Here is a 7,558-nt window from a genome sequence, read left to right on the forward strand (position 1 = left end):
CGCAGAATGTTCTTAATATGATCCTCAGGTTATAGTTTTCTATCTAAAACCACCCCTAGATCTCTTTCTTGATCAGAATTCTTTATAGATCTCTGTGGCTCGATCATAGAAACTGAGTAAATTCGTTACACTGGACCTTCTAGATCGAATACCATGCTGACAGTCTGATATATCATTCAGTACGTCTGCATCTGAAATTGAGCAATACCGGATTTATTATTTGGTTTTATAAATTTTATACTTATAATCTTAACTTATTTCAGAGACCACGAGTAATCTGGGCTTCGAACTCAACAGAAAAGCCTTCCGTAGACCTGCTTCTTTGCTACATAATAGGACAAAATTTAGTAAGTATTGATTTATTATGTGTTTGTTTATTTATTTATTTTTTCTTTATATACAAGAAGGTACATTGGGGGAGAGTACAGTGACTTGAAGTTATACATTCTTGTAAAGCAACTAGCACTCATAGCGTTTCGGGCAGATCTAAGTATAGACCAAGGAACTTACCATCTTTTCTGGGGGGAGCCCCGTCGGCTCCCCGGAGCTTTACCGGCTGATATGCTAATGTCAGACTTTGGCATCAGTCATGTGTATGGAGTTCTAGGGCCTACCGGGGACCACGAGCCAGAACCTGGCCCCCTCAGAGAGGCAAGGGGAGCAATGGCCTATAGAAACCCCCGTGTGGTTGGAAGCATTCTATGTCTGCCATCGACCGGGTCAAGCATCCAGAAAGGTAAGCATTCCAAAACAAACCCCTATTCTGGTGAAAATTGCTACCTAAGCCGAACTAGTGGATAGAACTCTTCAACAGAAAACAAGGAAACTAGTATGACGTCATACGTCACCGCGCCGCTGTCTGCGCAGCTCCCCCCTCCCCAGGAGGGGGAAGGGGGAGCCACAGACCTCCCACGCCGGCTATCCACCCACCAGTTCTTCGGCTGATGCTATAGGCAATGGTTATGTGCTCCGGCTCCAGTGGTTGTTTCAGCACTGTACCTAGAGTGTTGGTGTCTGTTTTCTAGGTGGTGCGTGAGCCGGGAGTGATTCTTCAGTACTCGGGCTGCATGCGCCTAGGGTTCCCTTCCCTAGGTGCCCTGTAAGTACTGCCCTTGGGGCTTGGGGTCACCTTCCACAAGTTCCTTGGGTCCTGCCCCTGCTTGGCCGTTTACTGCTTGGTTTTCGGCCGCTCTTTGTGTGCTCGGGGGTTCTGTCTCCCTTGTTCGCCTTAGAGTAAGGCGCAGTGTTTGCACTGGTGGGGCGCGGGGTACTGTGCAGCTTGTCTTTACCAATCATAGCGGCCGGCTCTGTTCCGCTTGGGTACGCTGTCCTCTTGCGGGGTTTTCTTTTTCTTTTGTTTATTTACCTGGTGGGGGGGTCTGCCTTCGTTCTTGCCCCTTGTGTCCCTTGTGTTCTGAGTATTTTCTGGTGGTGCCCCCTGCTAGGTCCCCGTGAGTGTACACGTCCCGGGGGTTCAGCTCTTAGAAAGTTGTTTGGTAGCTTTGGGTGCCGGTTAGCAGTACCCTGCCTGGGACTACCTGAGCGCGAGTCCTCTTAAAGTAAACGCTCGGGACCCTGGGAAACCCCTGGGGGCGCGCGGGTCCGATGGATGTGACCCCAGAGCCCCCCCCTCGCTTCCAGCGAGTTTGAGGGTTGCTCTCACCTTTTGTCTCTGGGTGACTCTCTGTTTTGCCTCCGTCTGCTGCCTGTGGGGTCGGTGACACCTTCGACCCGGAGTCCTGCGAGTTTGGTTGCTCGTTGTGGCTCGGTTACCCAGTTGTGCTAACACAGCGGGTGCGGGCAGCAGGGGCGTTGCACTTGAGCCTTGGTGGTGGCAACGTTCTCGTGGTTTCCTCCCCGGGAGCCCCGGGGCTGCCCCGTTGTAGTTCGTTTTGGGACTTGGGGGTGTTGGCTGCTTCGGTTCCATCCACGCCCCCTTGTCTTTTCCCCTGGTTCACCCTGCCTGCATCCGGTTCCTTACGGTCTGTAGGTTCGGGGCGGGGTTTTTGGTGGTGTTGAGACTCGGGCAGTCTCGGGGAATTCCCCTTCCGGGTAGTGACGGGGGCATTTGGGCCTGTTCCTCCAGCCGTGTTGTATGAGTCTGCCAGTGGGCTCCCTTCCTTAGTGTTTTCACGGCTGCCCCGGTTTTCTGGTACGGCCGGGGCTTTGGGGGCACGGCTCGGCCCCGGGGCCTGTCGTGTAGGTTCCCGGGGCTGGGGAGGGGCTGACTTGGGGGGGCCTTGGCCCCGTTAGACCCCGTGGGGGTTTTTATCCCCCTCTAGGCGGGGCTTGTGGTTACGCGGAGTGGGGTCTTTCCTCCCCACTCGCCGTACGTGCTGTTGGACGTCGGCCCCTCCCCGGGCTCGGTTCCTTGGCCTTTGAGTCGGTTGGTTCCGTCCTGTGGGTGGATGTTTCCTCTCCCCCCCTTTTTGGGACGGTGTTTTTGTCATGTTTCCCCGTTCGGTGGGGTTCTGCGTGACTTCTGATCTCGGGTGCGCCTGCGCCTTCGTGTGCCTTCGGGACTAGTGTTGGCTTCTGTGTTCTCGAGGGTACGGGAAGGTTTTTCGCTACTTCCCGCATTATTGGAACGTCTGTCGGCTCCTCGTACTTGTCGCCCTGTTGGGCTACTTGTCGCCCTGTTGGGCTACTTGTCGCCCTGTTGGGCTACTTGTCGCCCTGTTGGGCTACTTGTCGCCCTGTTGGGCTACTTGTCGCCCTGTTGGGCTACTTGTCGCCCGGTTGGGCTACTTGTCGCCCGGTTGGGCTACTTGTCGCCCGGTTGGGCTGCTTGTCGCCCGGTTGGGCTGCTTGTCGCCCGGTTGGGCTGCTTGTCGCCCGGTTGGGCTGCTTGTCGCCCGGTTGGGCTGCTTGTCGCCCGGTTGGGCTGCTTGTCGCCCGGTTGGGCTGCTTGTCGCCCGGTTGGGCTGCTTGTCGCCCGGTTGGGCTGCTTGTCGCCCGGTTGGGCTGCTTGTCGCCCGGTTGGGCTGCTTGTCGCCCGGTTGGGCTGCTTGTCGCCCGGTTGGGCTGCTTGTCGCCCGGTTGGGCTGCTTGTCGCCCGGTTGGGCTGCTTGTCGCCCGGTTGGATTCCTTTTTGGGCTCTTTGCTTCTTTGGCCGGTTTTCTTGTTCCTGCTTCCTCTTTTGGCTTCTTTTTCTCGTGCAGTAGTCCTGGCTGGCGCCTTCCCGCAGGGAGGGTGTGCGGTTCGGCCAGCGTGTTATGCGCATGCGCCGTGGAGTTTGTTTTGGTCTGGGCGGTGTTTCAGTGCTGGGGTTTTGCGCCCCTTTTTTGCTACAGTGCTTCGCCTCTCGTTCTTCTCCCTGGCTGCGGTATGTGCCCCTTCGCGCCGGGGGTGTCCTGGTTCCCTGTTGTGGGGAAGGACACCGCGGTTTTCCCTGTCATGGGTGTGGACCGCCTCCTTCGCCTCTCCCTGTTCTCCTGCGGGTCCGGCAGGGTCCGGCTCTGGCGTCTTCACCTGGCGGTGCTCTCAAGTTCTTCTGGGCACGGTTGAGTCGTGTCAAGTTCGTGCCACCATTCGCCAGGTGAGTTACTGCAGTCTGGCGTCTTTTGGCCGGGCGCTGGATGCGGCGGTGTTTCTATACCTGTCTTTATTTAGGTATATTTTGTACGACTGAGACCGTTCGCACACCAGTGACTGTCCCTTATCACCCCTTCCTGTCCCCCCTCATGTGCATGTCCAACCCATGCTGGTGTCATTCAGGGGACCCTCCCTTTTTAATGTTGTGAGGTGTGGGGGTTGTAGGGTTGGTTCTGTACTCACCTGGTGAGGCTCCTGGCTGTGCTTGCAGGATTTGAGCTCTGGCTCTTGGGTCCCGCCTATCTGGTGGAACTTGCGGGATAGTACCAGTGGAGTGCAGTGGTGCTATTGGCACTTTTGGGGGACACTGTATTACCATCAGTGGTCTGTGCTTGTTACACGACCTACTTGCGAGCATAAGCCTTCTTGCTGGTTCGTCCGTGGATTTCCGGGGCGCACTGGCCTGTTTTCGTATGGCAGTTCCGGCCCGTCCTGGTTGTGGGGGTATGTGGGCCGGTAGACTGCTCCTAGCAGCTGCCTGGTGGGCCATCCTCTGGCCGGTCTGGCCTAGCCTTGGACCGGGCTTCAGGTGTAAAAGAGCTCCCAGTACCTCATCCAGCAGGTATCGAGCGGGGTTTCTCCGCCGTCGGTCGCCTGGTGCAGGTTTCTGGGCCTGCAAGGTTTTTGTAGTGTCTCCGTTGGCCCTGTCTGGGGTCTGCCTGCTCCGTTCTCTGCCTTTGCAGAGGGGAGTTGCTATTTACAAGTTGCTGCTGCTGCTGCACGTGTGCATTGGTACCGTGTTTCACGGTGGCGTGTCCTTGTTCCTGTGTCCGGTTGTGGAGTGGCACTTTGCTGCCGTTTTGTGCCTGGGGATTGCGTGCGGTTTTTGTCCCTGCCTGATTGTCCACCCCTGGTTGTTCTCCTGGGGTTTTTTGTGCTTCTGCTCTTTCTTCCTGCCTCCTCTGCAGCAGGGATGTTCTGCGTGTCTTCTTAGGCGTTGGTCAGCCTGTGTCCTGTGATGTGCTTATTTGTCTCGGTCTATTGCAGTTGTTTGTGCCCCTTGGTTCGGGTCCTGTTCTGGCGGCGACCCTTCCGCCTTCTTTGGTTTTCCTGCCCTGCCGGTTTTTTTTTTTTTTTTTTTTTGGGGGGGGGGGGGGGGGTTCTTGCGATGTCTCGCGTCGGACCCGTCGTTTCTGAACTCCTGGCGGGCTTGCATGCTTTGGGGAGTTTTTCTGTTCGGCAGACGTTCCATCTCCTTGTGCCGCCTGGGTTTCGGTGGTCGCGCCCGAGATCTTCTCGCGGCTCCGCCTTTTTCCTGGGCTCGGGGGGGCCTTGTCAGGGCTGCTTATGTTCTGCCTTGTGGTCTTGCCTCCGGTTGGTGGTCGGGTGGCTTCGTGGTAGGTGTCCCACCTGCGTGCTTCTCTTGGCGGCAGTATGGGGTATTTTGGCGGTCCTTCCTTTTCCTGTCCCTTCTTAGGTGGTTACTCTTGTTGGCTTGGTTTACTCTCGGCTTGGTTTTCTAGTGGGGGTTGGGGGCCGTCGTCTTGCCACATACTGTCGCCTCTTTTCGTGCAGCGCAGGCGGAGCCGCTTCAGCTTGCTTTCGGTCTTGGTGTTGCTTCTGCACCGTTAGTCAGCTGTCTTGTGCGTCGTTTCACCTCCGGCCTGTTCGTGCGCCGCTTGCACCATCCTGGTCTCTGGTCAGCGTGCTCTGTCTTCTCCTCGGTTGGTAGTGCCCCTTCGGTTCCGGTGTGTTTTTTCGTCGGCTCTTTCCTTTGGGCCTTTGCCTCTGGGGGTCGGTTCGCTGAGTTTTCTTGCTCCTTCGGTTTTAGCGTTTTGGTTGTTTGATGGCACCAGTCTCCATCTTTTCTGGCGCGGGGTGGGGCTGCTGCATTCTGGAGGGGTCCAGGGTTTGTTGGTGCTTCGTTGGTCGGGCCGGGGGTGTCGTTTGTGTGTTCAGTGGCGGCCCTCCGCTGTTGTTTGCGTGCCACGGCGTTTGGGTCCGGAGCGCGTTTTGCGTTGATCCGGTTCTGTTCTTCCCGGTTCGCGGGTGATGGTGTCCCAGGTGGTCAGCCGTGTTCTTGCGGCTAAGCTGCCTGTGTTCTTCCCTCATGCCTGTGGCGTTCGTGGCTTCGCTGCTCTCGCTGCCATCTGGGCGACGTGGCCTTGCAGTCTTTCGGGCATGGATTTTTGGTGTTCGTGCAGGGGCCTTGCTGCTCGTGGTTCTCGTGTTCCCAGGATTTTCGGGGCTGTGGCGCCTTGGGTTGGCATTTGCTGCCAGTTGTCTCGCCTTCTTGGGGGGTGCGTGGTGTCCGCCTCCCGGTTTTGTCCCTTTGACCTTCCTCTGTGGGTAGTTAGCTCCGGGGAGCCGACGGGGCTCCCCCCAGAAAACCAGCGTTGAATGTAATGAAACGCCATTTTCTGGGTGAGACCCGGAGGCTCCCCGGCAACCCTCCCTCCCTCCGGTCGGCGTTTTTCGCGTGTTTTGACATCCAGCCTCAGAACTGGTGGGTGGATAGCCGGCGTGGGAGGTCTGGGGCTCCCCCTTCCCCCTCCTGGGGAGGGGGGAGCTGCGCAGACAGCGGCGCGGTGACGTATGACGTCATACTAGTTTCCTTGTTTTCTGTTGAAGAGTTCTATCCACTAGTTCGGCTTAGGTAGCAATTTTCACCAGAATAGGGGTTTGTTTTGGAATGCTTACCTTTCTGGATGCTTGACCCGGTCGATGGCAGACATAGAATGCTTCCAACCACACGGGGGTTTCTATAGGCCATTGCTCCCCTTGCCTCTCTGAGGGGGCCAGGTTCTGGCTCGTGGTCCCCGGTAGGCCCTAGAACTCCATACACATGACTGATGCCAAAGTCTGACATTAGCATATCAGCCGGTAAAGCTCCGGGGAGCCTCCGGGTCTCACCCAGAAAATGGCGTTTCATTACATTCAACGCTGGTTTTTTATTTCTGATGTTAACATTGTGTAACTGTAGATGAATTGCATTTCTTGATTTGCTCCCAAGTAAGATGTTGTAGGTCCTTTCTATGTTTAGTGTGAGTTTGTTGGTTGACATTAATAAGTGGATTTTTTTTTAATTTATTGTTTACATCATTATTTAATATGAGTGGGTTGGAGTCTGAGTAGATGAGGTTAGTGTCATCATTATCTCATATCTCAGTGATTTTGTCGTAATGGTCAAGTAGCTGTACTGTACAAGTAGAGGACATGAGAGATAGCTGTAAGAGGTATTTCAATATCTTCCTGCTCTAAATCCATGTTGGCCTGGATTGTGGAGGTCATTGGTCTCTATAAAACTAGTAACCTGACTCCTGATCACTCTCAAATAATTTTATTATGTGGGATGTTAGTGCAACTGGTCTATAATTCTTTGCCAATGCTTGTGTTGTGTTGTGTTGTTTTGGTAGTGATGTGCAATGTATTGTTTTGGTAGTGATTCGTCCAGTTCTGGTAGTAGTGCGGTTGTTGTGTGGTGTAGTACTTGTGTGCTTGTTAATGACTTGTATTCCAGTCTTGTGGGTATCTCCTTTCCCCTACGGGCCAACTGCTTTGTTCTTACCTAGCATTTTGCTTTGTTTGGGTATGAATGTTTGTGTGCCGTATATTTTGCAAAATTTGCCATATATCTCATTATTTACTCCTCTGCCTAGCAACAAGTCTGTCTAATTATACTCATTAACTGTTTTTCAAAGTTCCCCATAGTGTCCTTTATTGAAATCGAGTTCATGAACCGTTTCAATGTTCTTATTTTCTTCTAGATTATATCTTAAAGTATATTTAAATGTTATTGTTATTAAATGTTATTGTGACATTGCATTGCAATTGAGCTATGTTGTTTACCGTACCGTTCATTTCGTGAGTATAAGTATAGATGCCACACTTGTGACAGGTAAAACCATGCCTTTTTTGAAAAACAGCACCGTCTGTTGCACGTAAGAGCAACCCACACTATATTATGTTGCGATATTATTTCAATATTTCCGATTGTATTGATAATTTGAATTTTCATAGATTT

This window comes from Procambarus clarkii, chromosome 63, assembly GCF_040958095.1.
Source record: "Procambarus clarkii isolate CNS0578487 chromosome 63, FALCON_Pclarkii_2.0, whole genome shotgun sequence".
In the NCBI taxonomy this organism is placed as follows: Eukaryota; Metazoa; Arthropoda; class Malacostraca; order Decapoda; family Cambaridae; genus Procambarus; species Procambarus clarkii.